General features: G+C 34.5%; 1 protein-coding gene across 1 annotated transcript in view; it reads right to left on the reverse strand.

The window, feature by feature from the left end:
• The window catches only part of MAGI2 (membrane associated guanylate kinase, WW and PDZ domain containing 2), a 1,282,556-nt gene that overhangs the window by 1,254,732 nt on the left and 970 nt on the right, over window positions 1-26,854 (reverse strand). The window lies entirely within an intron of this gene.

Genomic DNA, 26,854 nt, shown 5'->3' on the forward strand with positions numbered 1-26,854 from the left:
TGGTTATAATTGTAATCTCACCCACCATTACAACGTGCTCTGGGAACAAAATACAACACATAGGTAAATACATGCCTTTGTGCATTTTAGTAAATGGCTTTAGAAATGTTTTGAAATTGTTGTAAACATGACCAACAAGAAACTATACTTATTAATTTTAAATAGATGATCACATTTTATCTTCAACACCACTAGGAATTAGACATTAATATCTCTGCATTAGAGATGAGGGCACAGATACTTAGGGTCAGTAGTTGCCCAAGATCCAAACTCAGATCTGTCTGATTTCAAAATTCTCTTTTAATGATAAAATATTAACTGTAATGCAATATGCTTTATAAATTTTATGTCATCAGAAATAACCCCAAGAAGTAATATTAAATATCTGCTTTGTGTACTAAGTGGGAGGTATAAGTTAAGTATGGATATAATCTAAGAACAGTTTTTGTGGGGAGAAGAACCTTTTAAAAAGTAATTAGAAAAATTATTTAAACATATTTATATACATAGCATATGCATTATGTAGTTCTTACTATTTCTTTCCATATCTATTTTCGATGAGGCCATCACTGAAGATGGCATAGCAGAGAAATGGGAAGAAGACATATTTTTAGTCATTCAATCAACCAATCCTGGAGTCTGCCCTATCTTTAGACTTCCTGTTGGGGAAAATCATAAATATCCTTAATGGTTTAGAACTGCTTGATTTGGATTTCAGTAACTTGAGCTTGAAAACATCATAACTAATGCACATTGATTATTATACAGAAATGCAGAGAAGGCAACATCAGTGTAGGTGTTCAGATAACTTTCACTATGCATATTCATTTAACAGGTTTCTAATCCCGACAAAATCATGTTTGAGGCATTGGGAATACCAATATGAAATACTGCTTTTCCTCAAGAAGCTATTGGGCTTTGCACATTAGAGATATTAGGAAAAATCACAAAATGTTAGAAGTCACCTAGCCCAGTAATCTGCTTTGCCACTCAAGGAATTTGAGGTCTCATAGTTAGTGGCAATGTGCAGTAGAAACTCAGACTCTTATCACCCAGAGCAGAATTAATGTGGTAGAACCCCATAGTTTAGAATTATTTGGAAATTTAAAAAAAATAATGCTTCAATATTTGGGTTGGAACAGGCAAATCTTTTATTCCTCATGCCATGGTCATATATATCATTTAAAGTAAAGAAAATAATATTAAACTTGAATATTTATTTCCATTCATGCCTTTTAGAACTCTTGATTTTTTTAAGCCTCCCAGAATAAAGCAATATTTGCAACTAGGTGTACTTTCGTGACTAAGTTCTAGCCAACAGGATATAAACATAAGTCATGTGCTCCTTTTCTAAGACCTTTTGCTATATACAGCCAAATGTGCCCTCTTCTTTCTCTCATGTCTCCTGCTGTTTCAAATGTGCCTGGATCACTAGAACTAGGACCATTCCTGAGGACAAGAGAAGCAAGAATTGGAAGTTTTCTGGGTTCTAGATAACTATTAAACTGCACATCAGCCCTGGGTACCTGCATATAAGAGAAATCAACTTTTTAAAGTCAGAATGGTACTGTAGAAAATATGAGGTACACACAGGTTTTGATTATATAACTACCATTGTCTGAGTCTACTTTTGTGGTCTCAATAACTTGAAAGTAACCTAATAACATTTGTTATAGTCCTGTGAAATCTGCTTAGGAACATGCTGACAAACCACACATAAAGACAGGAAAGCAAAAGCTCTCATACATAAGTGAGAACACCAAGGCCTTTGGATAGACTCCATAGTGCTTCTCTGCACTATACAGCACTGCACTGATTAGATTATTTAACAACGAAAGCTGCACCAGAAAAAATCAGTGATTAAACTTGAATAAAGGGCACTGTATTGTTTAAAGAATCTTTTCAAAGGACCGCACAAACAATTGTTCAATCTATTATGTTTAATGAAACATAATTGGATGCTGTTCAGAAATATTATGCCCCTTTGTCTTGACCCCAAACTGAGAGGAGATTCTTGGACTCATAAGAATCAATGTTTTAGGTTTTGGGGGTTTTTAAAATAAAGCTGCCTGTCCCAATCCTGTTAGCTATCCTCTAAACTCTCACAATCACAGAATTCCAATATGGAAATTATTAGATAAAATTATTATTCTAGCAATTCTGTTGACTGAACATTTTCCAAAGATAATTGCATAGATTAGATCAAAAACTCATACTGTAGAACGAAACCAACTCTTCTTATCTTCTCCCCCCTCCTCCTTTCCTTCCTCTCCTTTCTTCTTCATTCTCCTCCTTGGCATCTTCATCAAAGAAATTCTCATAGCCAGCCCAGCCAGCATGGCTCAGTGTCCACCTAGGATCCAGGAAATCGAGGTTCGATTCTGGGTCAGGGCACATGCCCAGGTTGCCGGCTCAATCCCCAGCAGGGGGCGTGCATGAGGCAGCCGATCAATGACTCTCATCATTGATGTTTTTATCTCTCTCTCTCCCTCTCCCTTCCTCTCTCTGAAATCAATGAAGATTTTTTTTTTTTTAAAGAAATTCTCATAGCCACATCAAGGGTTGCCACTAATATATAACCATAAGCTAAAGCAAAGATAAAAAATGATTTTCTATCACTCAGATAGAAATTATGAAACTAGGAAAGTTCTCATTTGCTACAGCTTCCAACTATCTTCTCTCTTGATGAGTTAAATGGAAGATACTGGTTATTTATCTAAGTGTACCATTTGGGGAAAGTTACTGCATATATAACTAAGATTGTCCAAACAACATTGAGCATTTATATTCCAGCTCCACAATTTGTCAAATTAAACAGGAGTGCATAACGTCAGAGATGAACTTTTCACACTTTAGTTCTGAATCCAGTTCCCCTTAGGGTTTACAGTTTGGAAAGAAATTATGATCAAATTAAAGTTCTGGACATCAGGGGAAATTCCAGTCTATGTTAATAATATCTTAAGTTGCAAAGCAATAAATCTGTTCTCTTCTACCTTGATTAGAACTGCCTTCCCAACTTTTCCGCTATTCAAATTGCATAATTTGTTTTTAAGTATTAGGAACAAAATTAGATCATTTCAATCTGAATATCTGAAAGGTTCTACAGTTAGTTTTAATACTATAAAAGAGAAAAATAAATTATTTACTCTCACCAAACTTCACTATTTTCTCATTGCAGGGCTTCGTAAAAGAAACACTTAAAATATAATATTGCTAAGGCCTGCCATCTAACACACTGCATGGAATCTAGAATCTAAATTGACAATTTGAGGACACAAAAATTGTTATTCATGTCGTGAAACAGATAACTTCTCATTCAATAAATATTTATTGAGTACCTACTCTGTGAAGACAGTAATGAAAGGGACTAAGGAGAAGGTTAAGCTTGGATCTCCAAATTCAAGAATTCTGTAGAACAGCAGTTTAGATAGCATGCATATAAATAATGATTTTGCAAAATAGTTCACCCTAAGACTGAGGCAAATAAGAATGGACATCATACTTCTAATTAGAGCACTCAAGGAGTCATATGAGAAGAAGGTGGCATTAGAGCCAAACAGAATTTCAGCAGGCAAAAGTGAAAGGACAATATTTGTGGCTGAGGAAGGGATAAAAGAACGGAAATTAAAATTGAACTAATTCAGAGTGCCTGGTACCATGTATAAGCAGGGTAATGTTATCAAATATATGTAGAAAGTTGTTAGGTTTTATTGTGAGGGGTTCTGAATGTCAGGATAAGCACTTAGAGGTTATTCGGTAAGGAGAGAAAGACTAGAAAGAGGAGTATGATGTTGAGTAAGTACTGTTTTAGGCAGATTAATTTGTCAGTCACTTGCTGGATGGATAGGGCAGGGGGAAGACTGTCAGCAGGAAACCAGATTAGAAGCTATGGTACTACAGACATGAGAAACAAAGGGGCACATATAGAGTATTAACACATTGTTTGCGGGTAGTTTTCATTGTGCACTCTACTACCAGTCAAGGTAAAACGTATAAATACGTTTCCCGCATACAATGCGTTAGCAGAGGAAAATAAATTTAAAAACAAGTACACAAAATATTACCAAGACCTAGCTAACAGAATTAAACAGATTAAGGTGTCATAGGAAAAAAAAAAGGGATGGCATGGATTTCATAATTTCCAGTTCAGTTGAACTAGAGATCAATGGTACCATTAAAAGAAACTGGAAAATAAGGAGGCATAGTTTTCTAAAATGGTAGTAAGTTGACTTTTAGATGTTTACAGGGAGAAACAGAGCATGCATGTGGAAATGTGCAGAGAGCAATTTGAAAACACAGGACTGGCTCCAGTTAGAAAGGACTGGATGAAAATATGGCAGCTGTCTTATCGGAAATCAGGTCTGAACATGTATCTGTATAAATTCACTAAACTACAGTAGTCAGAGAAATTTAGCTTTATAATTTGTAAAGAAATCTTTTATTCAGAAGAAAATATAATAATTTGGATACCTGTAGAAATAGATATACCACTTCTATAAAGTATAATATTAATTCTATAAACCATTCCATCTTGAAGCCATTACACCTTAAATATGTTTCAGTCCCATAACAGACACTTCACGACCACTGCCAAGAATTAGCATCATATTGTAGTGGTGTTTACTTGGTAGAGTCAGTGGTTTAGGATATCATTATTTACTAACAGGTTGGCCTATCTTTATTCTTGGCAGGTTATAAATATACAAATAAGGCAAGTAATGCTAGATTTCTCACTGAATGTCAAATTTAAAATACAAAATTATTATAGTCCTCACCATCTTCATGTTTCTAGTTGATCCAGAAACAATCAGCAGAATCTTCAAAAGTTGAGTGCTAAACAAAATGAAAATGCAACTGAAAATAAAATACATCTGTACTGCATCTCTTTTTTGGACTATATTGGATGACAAATTAGCTGAGTAATACCCCACTGAAAATGTACAACTGTCATTGCTCTTATTTGCCCAAGGCTTGTCCTTTAGAAAATTTATTTTTAAGAACACAAAAACACCATGTTTTCTATATTCTATATTTTCCAATAGTTAAATATTTAGATAGCACTTGGATATGTTTTACATTAAGCCTTTATAAGCATGCCTTGTTTGTCAATTATAAAAATAATAATAAAAGTAGACTGTGTAGCTACATGAAATATGACCTATTTATAAGTTCTGTATATTCCACAAGTCTATGTAAATATCCCCAAAACCAAATCCACATCTGCAATGCTTTATAAATTAAGGATCTATTTTTCCATGCACAAAAGTGCTTCCTCACCTTTCAGAAAAAAGTTAACAGAAGCTTTCAATCACTTTCTTCATTTTGTTTGAATTAAATCAAACTGTTTCAATACATAATAAATCTTGAACATAAACACTGTACTACATACCTTATTGACAAGTCAATAAATAAAAAGTTTTGATTTGTCTGTATTTCTTAGCAAAATTGACAATGTTTCTGAAAAACAACAACACACCACCTTTAATAGAGTTTTGTTTTGTTTGGGGAGATAGCAAAAAGGCAAAATAAAAGTTGGAAAAACTCTTTGTATAAGTTTATCAAAGAATCTTGTATTTTTCACATATATTAGAATAGGCTTTTCTCTAATAGCAATAATAAAATAGTCTCATTCAATACAGAGCCCAAGTCTACCAAATGAATAAGAGGATTCAGTGGTTGGTCTTAAAAGTTATTTTCAAGTTAATGGTTTTTTTTGTGCTTTTAAAAATAAGGTTATAACTTAAAACAACAAAAAATGCCATCTATTTAAAAGCTTTTTTTTAAAAAAAAGATGGTGTTAGCCAATAAAACAGTGTTTCCATCAATGACCACTATTCAGAAAATTAGAAAACTGTGTTGTTTTTAAGCTAAATAGAAATGGAAGAAAATAATTTTCTAAAGAGGCAAGCACGATATTTATTGCAAAGAATCCATGTGTACTTGACATATATTTTTATTTGCTAAATAGAAAATTTTAGGTTTAACTTTTTAAATATTCTATTTAAAATGATTAAATGTGCATCAATAATTCAGTCTCCTGCATTTAGTCATTTCTTTACTTCATATGGGGAAAATAAGGATTTGTAGAATTTTTATTTAACCTTAGCAGATAGTACTATATGAAAACAAATGACAAAAAGGGAATTTCACAAAGTCACCATCTAATTTGATGCCTTTATTGACGTTTTCCCCTCCGGCATAACCCTGAAGTTTATACTAAAGCTTCAGAGCAAATTTATTAGAATGAGTTAAGTTCTTGGAGGTTCTTATCAAATCTTTTGTGTCTCTAGGAATAGAGGAAAAACTGTTATTTTGGTATAAAATTACCAAAGAAACATAAGTAAAAAAGCAACATATATGAATGAGTTTCTTGACTACTACTTAACTGTCAGTTTCCCAATCTCAATATACACAGCTACCTGTGGTCCCAGACATGGATTATAAGAAAAATACCTAATAGTCTCCAAAATCACCCCAGTATGTAATCAGGATCTAATTACAAATACTATTTATATATGGTGTGTAGTAACACATATGTGCTTATAATCTCTACTTTTTCAGATATTTCATGTGCAAGGAATATCACAAAATTCAACAAATACAAGTCCATCTTCCCTCTTGCTACTTTAACAGAAAAGGACAATGGCCTAATTTATCAGTGGCATGAAAACAGTGTCTTCCATACTGTGTATTAGTATTAAACTGTGCCCTGCACACACTTGGGTTTATCTCTGCAACACCACAGAATACCAAAATCAATATGATAGTGCTAACTCCAAATATTAATAAATGGTTTCTGCACTTAAATAAAGACTGATAAGCTGGAATGTTAGCTTGAGGGAATAGCCTATTCTTTTATTTCCCTTTTTTATTTCCTTTTGCTGAACTCACTCAGGCTGGAAATAATCATAATAATTGGAACCAGCAGAAGGAAATAGCTGATGCTGCTAGGCAAGATGAAATAAATCTGCAACTCAAGTAATACTAAATATAAGCTCCACATGAGCATACCGGAATGAAACACCTGAAATAAGACAGTTCTTTGGAGCCAAATCCCCAAGTTTACATTTTACAAGTAGCTATATTTTAGAAGTGCAATATTTATAATGTATCTGGATGTCACTGAATGTAAACAAATAGCAGATTTATGTCAACTGTAGCAGTAAGACTAACAATTTCTTAGGAGGAAGAAAGAAGACAAATAAAAATGGTTGATTTCTGAGGAAAAAATATGCACATAAAGTGATAATGTAATAAACTTTCAAGTTCACAATATAATGTTTGTTTAAAGAAATCAGAAAGCATGAAAAAACTGTTAGGGGAATTTAAATTCTTTGTCATTTGTAGAATTTGATTCTCCCTGCATTAACACAGTTCTGTAGTATTTTTATGGTTGTCAATGGTGTATGCTATATAATACTGAGATAGCAAAATAAGAAATATTATAACACTTCTAAGATGCTTATAATTTCAGCCTGAAAATTAGCAATTATTTTGAAGTGTTTCAATCATTCTAAGATGGGAAGGAAGAAAAAAAAATGAATGCTATTTCTATCAGAAATTTTGAAGCTTTGGAAAGGGAAATGGAACTAGAAAAGTAACACATTTGGGTACTGTAACTGTCTGCTTTGCAGTTTGGGGCACCTATCTAAGGGATTGGTTTCTTAATCCTGTAGACTTGTCTTATTCTGTTTTAGCAATACAGCAAAGTGAATGAGAATGTGGGCTTCTAAGTCAGGCAGCCACTTAGTACTGAGTGACCTTGCACAAGCTAAGTGACCTTGGGCAAGTAATGAAACTCTTTATGCTTCAGTTGCTCATGTTTAGCTGAGATGATATAACTTTCCTCATAGTGTTAATGTGAATCTTAAATGAATGTAATTAAATGTGAAGTGGGACTTTTCCTCCTTTCCTGGAATGTAGCTAAGGCTTGAAAATTGAGGACAATTGGAAATAAGCAAGTTATCGATCATATTGGTGGTGAAACCAGTCCAAAGACCATCACTCCCACTAGCATAGATGATCAGACTAAATATCTGAAAACAGATTACATGAAAAAAGCTCTCTTGAAGCAATCCTGCTGGTCCAAGAGGATAGCAGCAGAAAGAAACTGAAGGTGTAACTTAGTGGGCAGGAGCTGGCAGCGGAATTACAAGTCGTGAGGTTTACAGCCCATTGCCTCTGTTGGGACATGCTGCAGTAGACACAGTGGGTATGCAGAAGGTGATGAGGGAGCTAGAGTGTCTTTGAAGGACATGTGATCCATAGCAGAAAGCCAGTATCTGGATTCCTGACATAACAGAGGACACATAGGGGCAGATTTAAGAGAACTGGAAAAGCAAGCCTTTGTTCCTTTATTCTTGTTCCCCCTCTTTCCTTGTCTGGACTTCTGAGGAGACAGAAACAGTTGTGTGTGGGGGTGGGAAGTCGAGGTAGAGCAAACAAGCAAAGGAACAGACCACACTCACCTCTCTCATTATTGGTCTCCGGCGTTCCTGATAGAGACTGAACTCAAAAGCAAAAATAAACAAATGGGACTGCATTAATTTAAAAAGCTTTTGAACAGCAAAGGAAACGATCAACTAAACAAAATGAATGAAAGAAGATATTTGCAAATAATATATTTAATATGGGATTGATATCCAAAATATATAAAAAACCATATAACTCAACATTAAAAACACACACAATCCAATTAAAAGATAGGCAGATGATCTGAATAGACATTTCTCCAAAGAAGAGGTACATATGGTCAACAGACACATGAAAACATTCTCAACATCACTAATCATCAGGGAAATTCAAATAAAAACCACAATAAGATATCATCCCACACCTGTAAGCTCGGCTATTATCAAAAAGAATAAAAAAAAGAGTTAGTGAGGGTGCGAAAAGGGAACCTACATACACTTCTGGTGGGAGAGTAAACTAGTGCAGTCACTATGGAAAACAGTATGGAAATTCCTCAAAAAATTAAAAATAGAACTCCTATATGACCTAGAACTCCACTTCAAGATATTTATCAAAAGAAATAAAAAACACTAATTTGAAAAAATATAGGAATCCCTAATGTTCTGGGAGCATTATTTGCAAAAGCCAAGATATGGAAGCAACATAGGTGTCCAATAATAGATGAATGGATAAATAACATGTAGGTGTGTATATATACACAATCAAATATTACTTAGCCATAAAACAGAATGAAATCTTGTCATTTGAGACAACATAGATGGACCTAGAGGCTATTATGCTAAGGGAAATAAGTCTATGTGGAATTAAAAAAAAAACAAAAAAAACTCAGATACAGAGACCAAAGTGATGGTTAGTAAGGCGGGGTCGGGGGAATGGGTATAAAAGGTGAGAGGATTAAGAGGTACAAGCTTCCAGTTATAAAACAAGTCAAGGGGATGTAATGTACAGCATAGGGAATAGAGTCAATAATATCATAATAACTTTGTACAGTGACACATGTTTATTAGACATATTGTGGTGATCGCTTTGTAAGGTATACAGAGTGGGGCAAAATAGTTTACAGTTATGAGTACATGAAGCACAGAGTTTATTCTTGTGTTATTATTTATTAATTATTGTATTATTTTCCATACAAACAACTGTGAGCCCACTTTTGCTCCAAACTGTATAAATGTAGAATCATTATATTGTACACTTAAAACTAATATATTTATATCAATAATAATGAAATTAATTAATTTAAAAACATAGGAGACCTTTAAATTAAATGCAAGCTTAAAGTCTATATTTTGAAAAGACTACATTTTTTTTACACCCTCAAATGAGATTATTCTGAAACATGAAAGTAAAAAACAATTATAAAGTGGAGCAGTGAGGTCTGTGGTAAGGCAGGGGTAAGTGAGAGAAAAATACAGTTAACCCTTGTACAACATGGGGATTAGGGATGCTGATTCCCCCGCACACCTGAAAATCTGCCTGTAACTTTTTACTTCTCAAAAACTTAGCTACCAATAGCCTACTATTGACTAGAAGCCTTATCAAAAACATAGAAAGTCAATTAACACATATTTTGTATGTTATATGTATTATATGCTATGTTCTTATAATAAAGTAAGCTAGAGAACAGAAAATGTTAAGAAAATCATAAGAAAAGGAAAATACATTTACAGTATTTATTGAAAAAAAATCCCATGTAAGTGGACCCACGAAGTTCAAACCCAGGTTATTCAAGAGTCAACTAATTGTTTCTTGTCTGTACCCTTTGAGGCCCACCTTTTCAATAAATTGGTCACATGAAATACTACATATGTCCAGAACATACTAAGTGGTCAATATAAGTGGTTATTATTATTATTATCATTATTATTATTGCTAGTACATTTTTTTTTTTAAATGCTCCTGAGTAAATTCAGCAATGCTTACATTGCTGGACTAAGTTAGACATGAACTTTCAAGTTCAACATTAATAACTTCAGAGAATGTCATATTAAAATTGAAATTTTAAAATATATGAAAATTAGTTGATTTACCTACTAATCAAATACATCAAAATATCAAGTGGAATGAAGAAAAGGGAAAAATATATATTTTCAATACAAAAGTGTGTACTGTGTTTTTCCATGTTTGAATGAGCTCTTATTTCTGATTATTTAATTTAAACATGATTTTTAAAGGATGGCACGTAAATACCATTTTATTACTAATTTACTATGAACTGCTTAATCTACCACCTCTACATTTCCCTTAGTTCACAAACAGAGCAATTTTCTCTTCTCAAACAGCCTGAAACAATTGTCACCCTAAATGAAATCTTCCCTTTTGGAGCAAAGGAGCCAATTTAATTCTCCCAATAAAGAAAACCTCTTATTGTAACTGAACTTCTAAGCTGCCTTTTGATACTGGAGGTCTGTGGCAATGTCATGCTGCTTCACTTGTTATTAGCTAAACTCTCTTATATGTTGATGGGTAATTGACTCAGCAACCTGGCTTTTTACAAGGTTTATACTGTTTTTGAATCAAGTGGCATGGGTTGCTCCCTACTAAACTATTTAATGCATAACTTTTAAATTCAACAGAAATAGATTCTCTTCACAACAGTTTCAGTGTAAGAATGAAAAGGATACTCAATATGGTAGAAAAAAATTTAATTTAGATTAATTATGAGCAAGAATGCATTCCAGAACAAAATAGGGCATAATTTGAAAAAATAATAATAATACTTTAAGTGAAAGGAGTCTAATAATGGATGAAGTAGGTGATGATCATACTGCCAAAAATCTACCACAGCATAATATAGAGAGCTGTAAATACATTCAAAAGAAATTATTTCAAATGTTTTAAAATATTTTAAAGGATATAACTGTAGGCTAAAAGGGCTATACTTATAATGTTTGTTAATTATGGACAGAGATTGTTAATGTGTGTTGGTTAATTTATGTATTAACTTGATTGGACCATGGCATTCCCAGATATTTGGTCAAACATTTCTCTGGTTGTATCTGTGAAGGTGTTTTTGGATGGGATTAACATTTAAATTGACTAAGTAAAGCAGATTGCCTTCCCTAAGGTAGGTGGGCCTCAACCAATCAGTTGAAAGCATAAACAGAACAAAAATGCTGACCTTCAACCAAGAGAAGCAGGATTCTTCCTGCCTGACTGCCTTTGAAATGGAATATCAAGCTTTCCCCTCTTTCAAATTCAAACTGAAATATTGGCTCTTGGACCTTAGGACTAATAGCCTTTGGACTGGAACTATACCATTGGCTCTCCTGAGTCTCTCTCCAGTTTGCTGACTAACTCTGCATATCTTGGGACTTGTCATCCTCCATAATTATGTGAGCTAATCCCTTATAATAAATCAATCAATATATCTCTCTCTGGAGAACCTTGACTAATAAAATAAATCAAGTATTATAGGGAAAGGTGACCTTTATCATTCAATCAGTCTAAACATTCTATACATTTTCAGGCATCATTCCAGATACTGTGGAAATATGTACAAATTAGATGCTCTTCCTACTCTTGATGAATTCCAGTTCTAGTGCAAGTGATATATTTGATAACTTTATTGGCAAGTCATTGTTATAGCAAATGAAAATGAGTAAATATTTTGTTGTGATGTTAAGAAACAGAAGAATCTGGATCTAATTCTTATGTACCAATTCTGGATAAAATAAATGGATTTGAGATATTGGGATGTATATGCTATTCTTTTCCATTTCTAACAAAATTATATAACACGCAGCTCAAAATTTCATACTTCATTTCTGGGACCTTGAACTAGAGAAGCTACTACAAGAAAGAATTAAATTCTGAGTGTTCAAAAAGATGCTTATTACAACCACTGCCATATGGAAACATTTGAATAATGTTACATATTGGAGAAAGGTAATTCATTACAAACCTAGTTTAGATGAAGAATTTCTGGAACAACTTAGAGAAGAGTTTTCCTTTTCAGGGTTTACTCCAAATATAGACCAGAATATCACAGCAATGGTCAGAGTTTGGTCTCAAAATAGTGCCTCACAGAATCAAAAAGTAAGGCACTGTTTAGCTTCTGCAACCTTTCAATTAGGATGAAAAACACAGCAGATAAAGGCAGCACTGCTGAAGACAGAGTTCTCACTATTATATTTGGATTTGACTTGCTAATAAAATAGAAGCATTATCATGCTTAACAGTGGTATATTAACATTAAAAATCATATATGATAAATATATACTATATGATACACATTCAGAACCCAATTTTAAAAGATTGGTCTGGCCCAGCCAGGCGTGGCTCAGCATTTGAGCATCGACCTATAATGCAGGAGATCCTGGGTTGATTCCCGGTCAGGGACATGCCCAGGTCACGGGTTCAGTCCCCAGTAGGGGATGTGCAGGAGGCAGCCAATCAATGACTCTCTCATCATTGGTGTCTCTATCTTTCCCTCTCCCTCTCCTTCTCCCTTCCTCTCTCTGAAATCAACAAAGGTATATTAAAAAAAAAGAAAAAGAAAAAAGAAAAGAAAAGAAAATACTATCAACTCTACATGTTTCAAAAAAATAAAATAATAAAAAGATTGGTCTGAACATTATTAAAGATGTATGTTTCTCCCTCCCGTCTCCACTAAATTATAAGTACTAGGTAAAGAGGAATATATACGTAGGCCTATTAAATATAGGCACTTCTCAAATTCCATTCTTGGCCTCTTTTCACTCTCACTCTGACACTCTCCTAAGGGGACCATAGCTCCATGAAGGGCTACAGCTACCACTGTTAAAACAATATCACTCAACTCTTCCACTCTGCAGCTCCAGTAATTCTGTGCATTCTAGATGTATGTGAACAACAACATTTGAATTTCAAAATCATGCCATCTTCCAGCCACCTCAAACGTAGTGTACTCCCTGGCACTCACTTTTCTCCACTCACTCTGTTCTTTAAGTATTGCAATAGAAGCAAAATAAAATAAAAAATCTGATAAAAATCAAATATAGACCATTTTATAACTCAATTCTGTTAACTCACTATCTCTAACTCCAATGCCCAGTCTAAACTATATTAAGTAAAAAATCAGTGATAAATATAATTCTATTACTTATTCACTAAGAGCCAAAATATACTCAAAGTATCCTGCTGCTGCTTCTGCAGTTGTCAAAGACAGCAATTTTTAATTCCTAGAAGAGCCTAAAGCCATTTCTTTGTAGATTAAATTTTAATCTCTACTTAATGACATCTTCATCTACTCCACACACCCACCTCCATGTCAAAAACCTCAGAGTTATCTTTCACTCCTGTCTTGCCTTCACTACTATGTTCCATTCAACTGAATATAAATTTGTATTTATCCTGTCTCTAATATATCTCTCAAGTTCATATCCCTCCATTCTCACCACTGATACCAGACTTTAGGACTTGCTCTCAGTTTCTTCTCCATTCAAAACACACCTCAAACCAAATTCCCTTCCTGCCCTCCCCCTAGAAGATAGAAACAACCCCCTCAACTATTTTTTATGCTTCCCTCTTGTTCAAACACCTTCAGAGGCTTTATCACCTAGACAATAATACCCAAACTCTTAGATTTTCATTTAAGGTTCTTAAGGTTTTCATTTAATCCATGGTATGATTCCAAGTTTCCTTTCTGGGAAAAAATCTTCAGCTGCCATCAGGAGTACTCAAGTATCCCTTTCTCTGGCCTCACTGACTTGTATTTAGTTTCTGCATAGGAGAGTAATTTTTACCTCTCCGACCTTGGGTCATACTCTTCTCAGTGCTTTCCACACTCCTCCTCCTGAACTCTTCCACTCACCTTCCTCCCAGGATTTTCCACCTCTAAGTAATAACATTTCCAACTTAACTGCACTAAAAGTTTTACAAAATATTTCCACATGAATTATCTTCTTTGATTCTAACAACCACCCTGTAACATAAGAGTTTACTAAAGCTCAGGTAAATTAATCCTCCCACAAGGAAGTGACACAATGAAATTGGGACTGGAATATGTAAGTCTTGTACTCCTGGATCCAGTCTTTATATTATACTCCTCTGCTTCCTCCTTCCCCTCCTCTGTGTCCTAAAAGCAGTATGTTTCTTTCTGCACCATTCCATTAAAACTCATCATTTTAAGGTTTGCTTTGTACATGATTGCCTCTCCTTCTACTCTGTTCTTGGAGGGTAGGATCTGATCCTTATTATTAATTTATTCCCAGGACCTCACTTTAGCAAAGCAAATATAATTATTATATTGAAAGAATAAAATATACTTATGTGGCAAATACAGAAGTTCAAGTTCTAGTCTCTTCCATAACACACACAAACACACACACACGCACACACATGCACCTATCCCTCTCAACCATGCACCCACATCCATTACGCTTTACTAAGCAAGCTTCTTCTGAATATACACTCTTTAGCCCTAAGACATCTGGCTTTTCTGCACCATCCACTCCAATGAAATGGCACCAAACATAGGTGACCTCCGTGTTTGCCGAATGCAATGGGAATGTTATAGATATCTTCTTCATTTCTGCTGTGTTTTAAAGTGCCAACCATTCACTAATATTAAAACTGCTCTGTCAATAGTCTTAGCTTCCTTCCTGCGTTCCCATGACTTCTCCTCAAATGTAGATGCCACAGGATTTCTTTGTTCTTTCTGCCTTTACATTTTCTCACTGGAGAATCGCATATTCCCTAATCTGAACAACCAGTCCCAACCACTCTTGTGAATTTGAGACTGGCACATTCAGATACCTACCACTTACATTCTTTCCACATAACTCATAGTAAATATATCCCAAGTGGAATTACCTTCTACCCAAGTCTGCTCCCCAGTGTTCTTTGTCCCTGTCTAATCCTGTGCACTGATAATTTTATCATTCTACATATTTCTTACCTCAGTCTCCTCTTTTCCATTGCTACCATGATATTATAGTTCAAGACCTTAAAACCTCTCCTCTGGATAACTCTGTAGTCTCCTAATTGGTCTTTATCTGTATCTTCCACCTCCTTTAAGTCTCTTCATTGTCTACATGTGTTCCATGAAATGTTGCCTACATTTCTGCTCACTGGGCAAACTACGGACAAACATGACCTTGTCAGTTTGTTCTCAAAACCTTTCAAACATGGAATGGCAAGCTAGTATAGTGATTAAGAGCAATAAGTGAGTTTGAATCCTGGCTCTGCTAATTATTATGTGCCTTTGTGCAAGTTTCTTAAACTCTCTGGACTCCAGTTTTCTTATCTGCAAAGTGGGGTTAATGATAATAGTTACCTTGTAGAATAATATGAGGATTAAATAAATTAAGATTTATCTGAAGTGTTTAGAACACTGCCTGACATGTAGCAAGCACTGCACAAATGTTTGTTGATGATGATAATAATAATAACAATAACAATTATCAGTGGTTCACCCTTCTGTTCTATATCACGGCTTAGACTACATCTAATTCCCCAAACTCATTTATTACTACTGTATATATTAAACTCCAGACTTTAGTACTTGGAAACTCCGCCACACTGCTCAAAATATTCACTGTCAATGCCTTCTTACTTTCTCTAGAGGAGTTCTACTACTTTCCTTGCCTGATCGCTACTCAGTATTCTCTTCTCCATGAAATGCTGATTAAAACACTAGGAGAGACCAGCTGCCTTTCCGCTAAATACAGGTCTTTTAAAACAATTATTATATTGAAAATTCTTGTTTATAGTGATTACTAAACCAAATATAATAGTAACATATAGTATATATAATTATAAGAATAGTAAACATTATATATAATATATTTTATATAGTATTGAGCCTATTCTATACTCTAGTCCCTGGGCTAAGCACGTTGTAGCCAATATAATATTTACTCTTCATAACATCTTTATAACATATGTTCTGTAATGATTTCTATTTTACAAAGAATGAAACTGACGTGTAGAGATGTAAAATAATTTGTCAATTCACATCTAGTATGAGGAAGTGCTGTGACTAGAATCCACACTTGTCTCCAAAACTCCATGCTCCTAAATATTGCCCTGACCTGTGAAACTCCTGGGGTGGGATCAAGATTGACACACCTTCCTATGGTTACTATCTAGCACAGTGCCTGGAACATATGCACAAAGTTAACAATATATACATGCAGAGTCTATGTAACTGCTTACACTGCAATTCATGATGTAGAATACTAAGAACTCCTAGCCCATATTTCTTCTCCAAAATGTTTTTGTTTGTTTAACTTTTATTCTGATTACCTCTGGTCTTTAAAAGATGAAAGACTCTCCTACTTAATGACTTTTAACACAGGTCACGCAGACATACTTCAGGATGAGCTACTTAAGGGTACAGATGGTATCTTAATGAAGAGTTATTCACCTTTTCATCACCAGTCTCTAGTTCAGTATTTGCTAAAGAATAGCTTACCAATACGTGTTTGTTGAATAATAAATGAGTTCTAGCTCTGAAAAAATGAAGTTGGAACCTTTTTGATGAGTCAGTTTGTAATTATATATACTCCTGCCTCAATGACACAGACATTTGTAAACATATAATTCAAAAAATGTTTCAAGTTGGTTTTGGCATGCATGGTGGTATATTTTTATAGCTGACTTAATTTCTTGATTATGATCTATTTTGGATAATGTTAAAATGAAGTTGTGTTTTTACATATTTTACTTCAGAATGGTTAAAATTTTCTGGAATTTAAAACAGAAGTCCAACCAGAGCAATACTGAATGAGGTAATACAGACATATCTAGAATTTGACAGAACTTATGTAAGAGAAAAATACATCTTGATTTGTTCTCTAAATAGATTTCTCTTTTTGAAAGATCTTCACTAATGCTGTCCAAAACAAACTAGGAATGAAATACATATTTTATATCATTTTATAGATGTATTAATCGAAGATTTTACTGCAAAACAGCAGAAAACCAGAATGAAATGGCTTAAACTATCTTGTATCCTATTACCTCAATCACAAGAAGTCCTGAGACAGGGCTAGTTCTGGGCTCATTATTTTAGCAGTTCATCAATGGGCCCACTAGTTTTTTTTCACTCTGCTCTGGCATTTCCACCTATTGGCTAGCTCTCCTCAGGATCACAGACGGTTATACAGGTACCTTCCACTTTTTGAAACTTTGTATTATGCCACCTTACTTTTAGGAAAGACTGAGAGTAGTCTCTGTTTTCACTACCTGAAAGAAATCCAAAGAGGATTTTTCACTTTTATGAAAAAAGGTGAAAAGCAAAATAAGGTTCACTGTTTGTCTTTCAGCCAGCTGTTACAGAGGCAGTGTGCTCCCTGAGCAGCCAGAGTGGCACCACCAAGCTCCTTCCCTGGAACTACACTCAGCATCTCAGCATCAAGGCAGCAGAGCTTTGAACTGTGTCTGTGAGTACCTGTGCTTTTAACTCAATTTATTTTGTGCATCCATTAATAAGATGTGTTCTAAAGTATCAGAAAAGCCTAAGAGATCTCCTAAGGGTGTTACACATAGCATAAAGCTGGGTGCAATGAAGTGTTTCCATTGTGATGAACAAAATAGACATTGTGCATGCATTGAATTTGGGGGTCTGGGAACACTCAAAAAATTTTCCATATAAATTAATATAATTGCTTCTTAATTTTACAGTATTTTGTCTTACAAAAGTTTTCACAGAAATCCTCTACTTTTAGATAGTGGGGGAAACCTGTAGTTACTTCAGGAATCACCACCATGTGCAGCAACTTTCACAGACAGAATAGTGAATAGATGTGTTGGGATCTTATTTTAAGAACTAAAAAAATTCTCAGGCAGTCCCCAAAGAGCTTTACATTATTTTTCATTTCTTAGAACTAGGTTTAAAGACATTTCCTAAAACAATCACTGGCAAAGGGATGGAATTACCTTGCTTGGTTTAGACTAGTCTAAGTTCATCCCCTTGGGATGAGGCCAGCCTGATATGGAGCACATGGCACAGCAGCACATCAACATGTGGATACTTGAACAAAACTGGCATCCTGTAGGGAGGAGGAGGGGGAGAAATGCATTCCAGGTAGACAACCAACAATATCTCTAATAACTTTGTGGTTTTCTAAAGTCTGTCTGAAAGCATATTCAACTGAAGCAAAGCATCTCCTTAGTCAATGCTAAAAGAATCAATTTCTCTAAGGATAAAGGTTGTCATATGCTCTTCACACTAGAAAATAAAGATTTTCCAATTAATTAAAAGGGAGAATTGAGATGAGAATATAAACGGGCATTTTCTTGATTCGTACAGCAGGTTAGCATATTACTCGGACTATCAAATATATCATTACTTTTACATAGTTTTATTAGCTTTATGGTATATGTGCACTTTATAAATTCACATACAGTATTACTCCATAGCAAATTAATTTGATGTATGCAAAGTGGCTTTAAATTTAAAACATTAATATAATTCAAAACATTACATTCTCAATTTCATAATAAAACCTCTTAGGTTCCATACTAATTAAACTTAGTTTTTCTTGACATTTTAAATTTATCAGTAAGCAACACCGGTACCTGTATTTTAGCTAAACAGTTATAAGTTAGGCATTATTTACAGTCATAAGCTGCTTAACGACAGGAATATGTTCTGAGAGATGCGTTGTTAAGCAATTACATCATCGTGTGAATGTTATAGAGTGTACTTACACAGACCTAGATGGTTTAGCCTACTACCATAATTCTAAGTGCTATACTTTTATATGACTGGCAGCACAGTTGGTTTGTTTACACCAGCATTACCACAAACGTGAGTAATGCTGTGCCCTACAATGTTATGACAGCTATGACATCACTAGCGATAAAAACGTTTCAGATCCATTATAATCTTAAGGGACCACTGTCATATGTGCCCTCCATCATTAATGAAATAAGATTATGTGGTGCATGACTGTGACTTATAATTGCAATATCCCATATATTCATAGCATGTTGGATCCAGTCCTCTCATTCTATTCTGAGACATCTAAACCAATAAAAGTTCAAACCACACTGCAAATGTGTTACCAAGTTCATGAATAAGCATGCCCCTATCTTTGCTACTTCTTTGGTTACATTAACCTTAGGACATTACCTAGGCATTATGTAGTCCACCAGCCACTTGGCATTGCAAATAAAAATAACCAAAATCCAAACTACTAAATCTGACTTCTTATTATCACTTCTTAACAACTAATATATATGAAATATAGAAATCACCTGGGTACTTGATTTCATTATGTCTCTATGGTCTTTCATTATCAGAGCTGATAAGGGTTAAAACACCACTCACAGATGAAAATTAATAGGTGACAAGCAAGCTTTGTTGCTAGATTTGTCACACATGGAATCATTTTATGTAACTTTCCCTAAAATAAGATTGTACCTTCACATGCATAAATGCCTTCCTGGGACTACTGACTTTAAAACTGGCATTGAACTTTAGTGTTTGAAAAATGTGTGTGTGTTCCAGGCACACTAAGAAGTAGAACACATCTGATGACAGAGAGACTCTCCACCCTGAAGTGGAGAAGAGGAAAGCATAGGTACTTCCAGCCAAAAGATATCCAGCTATAGATAATGTTTCAGGGGAAATGCTGAAGAAGGAAGGTTTTAGTCTTTTAATTGCAGATGGGTAAAAGCATCTTGGTAACAGTCTTGCACTTCCAGAGGGGGACTAACTTCTTTCTGGACTTGCTAGAAAGATAAGATTACAGTTACTAATGTTAAGGTGCTTTTGGAAACAAGCCAAGACTTTGGGAGAATTTAGTGACCATTTAAGCCTAAATTCCTGCTATTTTTAAAATAAACATTGTCTAATAACAAGTTGCTTTAATATCCTCACAGCCCAGACTGCAAAGAAAAGGAAACTGGGGTCAACTGTAGTCTGATTAGAGTGCTTCACAGATGCAACTTCGGACATTTCAAATCTCTGAAATTTGCTCGTGCTTGCAATCCAGCTAATCAGATTTTGACAAAATAGGGTATGTTGCTAATTAATCTGTTTATACATATCCTTGTATTCATATATGTTCCAGCTAAGTAATGTACCTTCCTGTGTACAGCAATACAAGCTACTAGGATAAGCAACACTACTCATTTGCAAAATGAAAAATAATTGTTAAAATATGTATATAATTGCTTTTTTCATTTAGCATTTTTACTCAGACATTTCTCTATGATCTCTTAAGTGACAATTTAAAGTGAAAGCAGCTTTTATGCTACTCTATAATCCATGGCAACATAAATAATTCATTGTAACATTTGGAAAGCTCATGTTTTAAGAAACTTCTTCAAACACAATGTAATGTGTAAAGCAGAGAAAATATACATTTGGGTTTTTTTAATTAAACAAGTTTGTTTTGTCCTACTTCATTTCACTGTCACTTAATAAAATCCATGGTTATTTATGAAAAACAAATCTCTGCTTTCATATGCATGAGTTTCACTAAAGACAGTTAAGAGACTTAAAAAATTCTCCCACAAATGTTGTCATTAGAAAAATCAGTATCTTCCATATATCTTTTATTTCACACTACAAAGGGTTAGTTTTTATTTTGAGCTATTATTGGATATATAATGACTTCCATGATTTTGACAGTAGTTCTTTTTTAAAAAGTAAACCAAAGAAACTGAAAATGACAAAACTTGTCATGAATTTATGTAACAATTACAAGGACAAATGTTTTCCAAAGTTGAGCAAGCCATACAATTATTTCAAATATTAAAAGAAATCTCATCATTCATTTAAAATATCCATTCACCGGCTGACTAGATCTTTGAAAGTCAATTCATTGGATGCATTGAGTTAATATTCTATCAATTGTCAAAAAAAAGGAAACTTTTTCTATTTTTTCTAGATTATGTAAAACCAGTTAACCCTATATATTATAATTAACATAAAATTTTTAATGTTTTTTAAAATTAATTTCCAAATGAAGCCTTTTATAAAAGAGTCAATAACATGTTAATAAAATGTAATAATGGAAGCAGTTATTAATTCTCTGTGATGATATAGCAGATGCGTATCCCTATACAAGTACTTTATTATACTTTAGCAGATGCATATCCACCTATGCAAGTATTCAGTAATTATAAACCTATCATTAAATTATCTATACAACATTAATTATAATTTATTTTTATTAAGGAAATAACACATCAGTCTCTACTGGAGACAAAAGGGAGGGAGCTGGGAATGAATGGAATAAAAACAAACAAACAAAAAATCACAATACTAAGAAAATTGTAAGTTTTGTAATGTTTCTTATCATGATAAATAGCAAGATTGTAGCTAACAAACATGTTTAAAAATTAATATTGGACACTGGAACTTCAAGGTAGAGGTTTCTCTTGAATTGTAAAATGGAATTAATTCCACTAAAATGCTAAAATCATCCACTGGGGGGCTGGTGGCAGAAATATTGATGGTTGCTTCTTCTTGAAAATGTTAATATAGAGAATTATTTATATTGAGCTATCGATGTTCTCACAATGCAAAGTAAACTTCTAGATGAATTTTGATGTAGTTTTCTTTATTAGATGTGTTTGGCTGTGAACACTTGCGAATTGTTTTGGTATTGCTCTTCTTTATGAAGTACTTGATTTCTAGCTGAGAAGTAAAAGTTCTGCCTTAAAACATAATACTGGTATCTAAATACAGTCAAATGTAAGAAGTATAAATAAATTTCTAAATTTAAAATTAGTGAATTCTAATAGGCTTTCTATGCTTGCCAAGCCTAGAGTAAATGACTCAATATATTCACCAACTGTTCAGGAGAAAAGATATAGGTACAAAGGGAATAAATTACTGGGTGGAAATAAACTATGGCTAAAATATAAAATAAATATAAAACAACAAATCTTTTACATAAAGGCAGCATCAGTGGGAGTTATTTTTAAAAGGTGAAATTATGTTCTATTCCACTTAATGGCACTACTCTTCACGTTAATGCTTTTCAAAGTATAGCATTTATTTTACTTTATAGAAAAACCTCCAGAATATTACTTACAAATTACTCATACTATTAATTAGTCAATCATTTCATATTTTTCAGGCAGTCTTCAATTAAGAGTAAAATATCTTGAAAGTTGAAAACATTTCATCATGTCACTAACTCAAAATAACCAATTAATTCAGAATAACATTTACCTATACTAAGATTTACATAATGCTTCTTATCTGCCAAACACTGCATCATTTAAATGCATAACTTACTGAATACTCTCAAAGTACTGTTACTATCCCAGGCTAGATACCTTGCTTATGTAGCCAGTACTAAGTGGCATACTCAGGATTCAAACCTAGACAGTCTACTTGGGAGACTATACATTTAACAATTAATTGATTCCATTCCTAGAGTGATAATTCAAGCCTAGGTCTGCAACCCTTTTGAAAGCCGTTGTTTTCAAGCAGTCAGGGTTGTCAAATGTGAAAACTTTTTACTCATTATGAAAGTGAATGTGTGTTTCAAGCAACTAAAAAAAAAAGTGTGCATAATAGATATGTCAAAAGATTGCACAGACTAAATGTTAAGAGCAGAGATGGTGGCACTTAAATAGCTTTAGCTGTAATTTCACCCTGAGATCACTCTCAGTCTAAACAAACACATAAAAAGGCCAAAAGTCATTTTAACATTCAAGGTCATATCATTCAAATTACATACACAAACCGAAAAACTACAGTAGCATTCCCCATAAATTATGCCCAAAGATAATTGTCTCACTAACCTTGTTCTAAAACATTAAAGATAATTATTCTAAAACAATTAACTGATCAAATTGTTTAACCAACTTTATTATTGACCGATAATATTCACAAACCTTAAATTTCTATGGAGGAAAGTCAATCTTTATTGGAGAAAATTTGACATAATTTGTTTTTACCTTTCCAAATAAAAAGAAGCATAGAGCTTTAACTTTAGGATACTAACCTGATGTCAGTCAAAAAGAAAGCATAACAATAAATCTAGATCTAGTTTCCTTTGAAGGCATCTTTAAAAGGAGCTATAGGAGGGAGAACGATGTACATCTTCTCCAGAACTGAATTTCAAAGGCCTTATTTGGCCCTTCTTGCACATGGGAAGAACTAGAGAACTTTTGCCTTTTATTTTCCATTGTGAGACCCTAAATGGGCCAATAAGTCTAAGCTATGTAGATCCCCATGTGGTATTAGTAGCAGCCATAGTGCAAGAAATGTGGGACACAGTGATCTGTGTAGCTGACTTCTGTGAACTATAGTGGCAAACTTAAAAAAAAAAAAAAAGGAAGACAAAAAAGAAAAACCTTTAGCACTTTAGCTAAATCTCAGTCGCTTAAGAAACTTCCTTCAACTGAGCCTGCTGCATTAATGAGATCGCAGAACAGAACTGCTGATTTAGAATTAAATACTTTGGTGAGGAAGCTTTATTATTATAAACTAAAAAGCCATACTTTATAAAAATAATTGGATGTGACAATAAATGGTATTTTTTACATGACTCATCACTCTGGATTAAAAGCAGCTTAAATTAAAAAGGGAATCCCCTGAATTTAATTAAATGCCTTTAAAAAATGGTTTTAAAGACATTTAAATAATGTAGAAAAACTACATCTATTTTGTCTAGTATGTCTTAAAATCTGAGTAGTTCAATTTCTTTTAAAATTATGATAATTTAAAATTATGACAAGTCTAATGTAAAATTAGCCAAACAAGTAAATAAAAATTGAGTAAACAATGCAATTTTATCTGGTGCACATTTTATCAATATTCTTGTTATTCAAATGCCTCCTTTTCTTTGCAAAATCAGCCTTAATTTAACTGATTTTGCATGTAGTTTTTACATAATACCCAATGTTTGAATGAATATTCAAAAATCAATCATCTCATTAATGTTTAAAAAATACAACTACTAAACAAACCACATTTACGCTTTTCAGCTATACTAGTTTACTGGCTCTCTAAAAATAAATCTACTGAGCCAGAAGTTTTTACGTATTTTTTCAGCAAGAGAAATCTGTAGTGAAACCGAACACAAACACATTATATCTAAGGTACTGAAAATTTCGTTTTGCTTACAATGGTAAAAATGGTTAGTAAAATAAACATTTATTATTTGACAAGGGAAAGGATGATTTCAACAACAAATTGTATACATGAATCATCACATTTAGAAGAACATGAGAGAGGATTTTTTATTTATATTTTGGTCAATAGTGACTCAGGAGGTGCATCAGGCTCCTGGGGGTGCTCTGTGAATATCACTACCAGCATCAATCATCAATGAAGCCTCAAAGCATGGAACTGCAAGTTAATACAGAATGAAAAGAACTTTTCCCCTAAAATATCGCTTTATATGCATATATTCCAAGGAGTTCTAAAAGCAATAATCTTCCAAAGAAAAAATAATACAGAAGTTAAGTGATCAGAGGCTACCTTGGACAGAATCATGGCAAGATTTAAATGATAACTAGCGCAGGACCCCCTCTTTCATAGGAATTCATGGCCTATGGTCACTTTGTTCTCTTCATAAACACCCACATTGACAGGGGTCTCATGAATTCATAATATAGCCCACAGATGTTTGGAAAGCTCTGTTAGAAGGATCATCTTCTTCATTAAGATAAAGATGCTTCATTCTTTAAAAATTCCCTTAGATCCATCTTAGTTTTGTCCTATGGAGTTTTGCAGGGTAGTCACAATTCCTTTTCTTACTTGATAGCTTTTCAATATTTAATAATAACTTTCATACCCTCACTTTTAGAAGTCTTTCTACTGGACTTTATAGAAGTCATCTACAATACCCAATAATCTCCCTTCCTTTATGTCTGGACATATTCTTGCTGCTAGAGTTACATTTTGCCATCTGAAAAGATAGTGCTCAGAATAAATACAACATTTAAATTCGGTCATCATTGCAAACTATAATAGGACAATCACCGCCCTCATTACGACACTATCATTAGTCAAATTTAACAATGCATTAACTTTTACAACAACTTTCTACTACAAATACCAAGCTTGTTGCCAACAAAACCATGGTTATTAATTATGCAGTGAGTTTCTTGGACTCAAACCAGAACTTTACACTTATATCTATTGCTATAAGATAGCATTATGGCATCAAATATGTTAACATGAATCTCTATATATGAACCTCATGTATGTCATCTTGAAAAACACCAAAATACTCTATTTGCCTTCCTACCTAACTCATACTCTTCGGTTTCACAATTTGAGCAATATTGACCTTCAAGTCACTGTTTACATTAGCCTTTCTCAAGTCATCATCTATTAACACTCAAGAATCTCCAATGAAAACATTTTCTTGTATGACAATTTTCATTTAAGAAATTTCACCTGAGACATCGCTTTTCACTTGTTTACTTTAAAAAATGGTTTTATAGAGAACATCTCCCTAAGAGTGTTTCTTGATAGTCAACCTGAAGTAAGATTAAGTGGTTGTTCAAAACACTGGCAATGATATGCTCAATTCCATCTTTGAGGCAGGACTAATGAACAATGTCACCACCAGCACACCTTCACATTGGTAAGAATATGCACATATATTGACATAGTGCACATGCAATGTGCACGTGAGCTATACACGTATGCAACCGTGTGGGAAACAAAGGTACACGACTTTATTCTAGTTAGAGTTGTCCTTACAAGAAACTTTTACCTCACTCTTCCCTCTTTCAAGACAATAATTTTCTTTCAAGCAAAGACAATGAACTAGCGAGAGTTCTGCAAGAGCTCAGTCTCCCTAAGTCCCCATGACAGCTTTCAACTTAAATGAAGCTCATCTATGTGGCAGGCCCGAGCTTCTCCATCCAGCTCCTGCTCGGAAACACGGCCCCCACCCCCAATCAGGAGTCAGAGGAGAGTCCAACCAGAGAACTTGCACTCAAAGAGGGCAATCCCCGAGCGCGGCACGTTCGGGCGACCCTCTCTTTCTCCAGACCCCCCAACACCAGAGCCCCTTCCAAGCGCCGCGCCTGCCCCGCGGGCCAGCGCCGGGGTCAGTCGGTGCGCACGTGATGCGCGGTGCCCACATGACAGGGCGGGGGCGGGGGACCGAGGAGTCAGGCGGGGAAAAAGTTAAGGAAGACCGGTCAAAGCGCCCAAAGCAACCGGCCCTTCCCTTCTTAGGCAGGTAGTGGCTCGGGCTTCCCCAGGGGACGGTTGCGGGTCTGGGCACCTACGGTCCAGCTTCCCACACCGGGTGGCGAGGAGAGGGGACGTAGTTCTCCTCCCCGCCCAGCTGGTGATGCCGCTGCACCCGCAAGTTGCTCCTTCCTTTCCTTTCTCCCTCCCCTCTTTTCCTACTTTTCCTTCCTTCCCTCCTTCCTTCCTTCCTTCCTTCCTTCCTTCCTTCCTTCCTTCCTTCCTTCCTTCCTTCCTCCCTCCCTCCCTCCCTCCCTCCCTCCCTCCCTT

Source organism: Miniopterus natalensis, chromosome 10, assembly GCF_054644295.1.
Source record: "Miniopterus natalensis isolate mMinNat1 chromosome 10, mMinNat1.hap1, whole genome shotgun sequence".
Lineage (NCBI taxonomy): Eukaryota > Metazoa > Chordata > Mammalia > Chiroptera > Miniopteridae > Miniopterus > Miniopterus natalensis.